At 40.3% G+C, this 3178-nt stretch overlaps 1 pseudogene; it reads left to right on the top strand.

Moving 5' to 3' along the window:
- Positions 1 to 617: 617 nt before the first annotated feature.
- Positions 618 to 1551, top strand: LOC137146361 (olfactory receptor 6F1-like; annotated as a pseudogene).
- The last annotated feature ends 1627 nt before the right edge of the window (positions 1552 to 3178 follow it).

Below are 3178 nucleotides of genomic sequence, written 5' to 3'. Positions count from 1 at the left end.
CTCATGTGCCTTAGAAGAATGATGAGTGGAGATCCCATCTCTACTGTTCCAGAGGGGTAGCCGTGTTAGTCTGTATACAGCAAAAACAACGAGAGTTCTGTGGCACTCTAAAGACTAACAAATTTAATTTTAGCAGGCATAAGCTTTCGTGAGGCTCAGCTCACTTAGTCAGATGCAGAGGTAGAAATGAGAAATTTTGTAAATGGTAAATTGCTTTGCTCACCCAGTCTCACCTCCTACTCAATGACTGTAATTAGACCTCAAGTACCCAGCTTTCATCTACCTCCCCCGTTGTTCTCTCTGCACTTGTATATGTATATGATGATCCTATGTTTCTCATTTCTACCTCTGCATCTGACGAAGTGAGCTGAGCCTCACGAAAGCTTATGCCTGCAAAAATTAAATTTGTTAGTCTTTAGAGTTCCACAGAACTCTAGTTGTTTTTTCATCTCTATTGTGGAGGTGGAAAGATGCATAAGGCAGGACAGTGTTGAGTAGCACCCATTTTCCCTTCTTTTCTCATAGCTTTAGTATGGGGTCTGCACTTCCCACATCCAAATGTGCATTCAGCATCCTTAAATGCCTTATGACCGCTCGTGTCTTGACAGATGGATGTCATGGCTGGGACAGAAATAAGAAACCAAACCAGCGTGCAGGAATTCATTCTCCTGGGCTTTCCTGGCACTTGGTATTTCCGGTTGTCCCTTACTGTGGTGTTTACTGTGATGTACATTCTGACGATCATAGGGAACGTGTCCATCATTGCCCTAGTGAGGATCCACCCACATCTGCACACACCCGTACTTCTTCCTCTGCAATCTCTCCTTCCTGGAGATCTGGTACACCACAGCATGTGTCCCCAAGGCTATTGGTGTCATGCTGGGCACGAGCCAAACCATCTCTTCCACTGTCTGTCTCCTGCAATTGTTTGTTTTCCTCTCCTTGGGTTCCACAGAATGTTTCCTCCTGGCTGTCATGGCCTATGACTGCTATCTGGTCAAATGCCACCCACTGTGCTATAGCTCCCTCAAGAACGGCACCTTCTCTGCTCAGCTGGCCTTCCTCTCTTGGCTATGTGGGTTCCTGGCTATCTCTGTGCTGGCAGCTCTAATATCCAGGTTGTCTTTCTGTGGCCCTAACATCATCAATCATTTCCTTTGTAACATTGTTTCCTGGACAGCTCTTTCCTGCACTGACACACTCCTCGTTGAGCTGGCAACATTAATTGTTTCGATTGTTGTTGATGTGGTCTCATGAGCAATAATGCTGGTCTCCTATATTTACATCATCTCCACTATCTTGAGAATCCCATCTGCTCAAGGCCAGCAAAAGGCCTTTTCCACTTGCTCTGGCCATCTCACTGTTGTGACTATCTGGTACAGCTCCACCATTTTTATTTTTATCAAGCCTTCTGCAAAGGATACATTAGATTTGAAGAAAACAGTCAACATCTTTAACACTATTGTAACTCCTCTACTAAATTCTTTCATTTACACTTTAAGAAACAAAGAGGTGAAAAAAGCCTTGGGAAAGGCATTGAGTAGGATATGAAATGCTTTACAAACGCCCTGAATTTAGTAGAATTGTAATCAAAAGGACCAAAATTTTAAATAAATGTCTGACGGTCATTGATATAGTTGAGTATGAGACAAAAGGATTGGCAGTGATTTTCAAGGATAGCCTTTTCTCTTGCAATGACAGTTGGACACCTACATTCTACCCTAAGCCCTATCACAACCTGCTATTCACTCACAGATTAGCTCAAGTGGGAGGAGGCAATTTGTTTTATGCTGAAGATTCCAAGGTGTTAGCTTTGAATGTCACTTAGCAGGATCTCTGTGTATGAGCCCATTGTTCCCAACCCCCTTTGGATGTTGGATCTAAATTCATGATTTTCCGTTTTTGCCATTTTCAAAGCTGCCTGTGGGAATTAGTTGCCGAAAACGTATTGAATTTCAATAGAATTTAGATTTCTAACTTCCTTAGCTCCTTTGAAATTCCCTCTTCAATACTTGGGCTCCCCTGTTTGTGTTTACTATATAAACTTTGTTTTCCAGTAGTGGGATCTTGCATGATGTCATGGAATTCAAGGAAGAAGGCCATAATAGTTAAGAAAACTGACTTGGTTTACAGGGGAAGTGAAGGCAGTTATAAAAAATGACAAGTGAAAGAAAGGGGAAGTTGATAGCAATGAGTATAAATCAAAAGTTAGGATTTGTAGAAAATTGATAAGGGAAGAAAAGGGACACAATGAGAAATCTATGGCCAACAGAGTTAAGGACAATAATAGGTTTTTTGTTTGTGTGTTCGTTTAAATATATTAGAAACAAAAAGCATCCTGACAACGGTATTGTCTCTTTCTAGATAGAAATGGTATAATTATCATAAAATAATTCAGAAAATGCAGAAATGTTCAATAAATATTTCTGTTCTGTGTTTGGGGAAAAACAGATTATATAGTCTTATCATATGGTGATGATAACACTCTTTCCTTTCCAGTAATATTTCAGGAGGATGCTAAATGGCAGATCCTGATAACTTGCATCAAAGGGGTTTAAAAGAGCTGGCTGAGGACTCATAATATTGATTTTCAGTAAGTCTAGGGGCCCTGGGTGGTTTCTAGAAGATTGGAAGAAAGCTCCTGTTGTGCCAAATTTAGAAAGGGTAAACGGGACATACTGGGTAACTATGGACCAATCAACATGACTGATCTCAGGCAAGACGATGAAGCGGTTGGTATGGGATTCAATTAATAATGACTTAAAGGAGGGTAATGTAATTAATGCTAATTAGCATGTTTTTATGGCAAATAGATCCTGCCAAACTAACTTAATTTTCTGTGTGTGTGTGTGTATGATGAGATTCCGTGTTTGGTTAGCAAAGTAATATCGTTGATGTAATATACTTCGATTTTTCTAAAGCGCTTGACTTCGTACTTCAAGACACTTTGATTAAAACAAACTAGAATAACATAAACTTAACGTGGCTCACAAATGGACTGAAAACTGGCTAACTGAGAGGTATCAAAGTGTAACTGTAAACGGGGAATTGACAGGTACTGGGTGTGTTTCTCGTGAGGTCCTCATGGCAATCACTTCTTACCCCTACTTTATTTAACGTTTTTATTAGTGACTTGGAAGAAAACAGAAAATCATCACTTGTAAAGTATACAGAAGAC

The sequence above is a fragment of the Emydura macquarii genome, unplaced genomic scaffold (genome assembly GCF_026122565.2).
Source record: "Emydura macquarii macquarii isolate MOO-44397 ecotype Brisbane River unplaced genomic scaffold, CSIRO-AGI_Emac_v2 contig_439, whole genome shotgun sequence".
Classification (NCBI taxonomy): Eukaryota; Metazoa; Chordata; order Testudines; family Chelidae; genus Emydura; species Emydura macquarii.
This window is presented reverse-complemented; position numbering and strand designations above follow the sequence as displayed.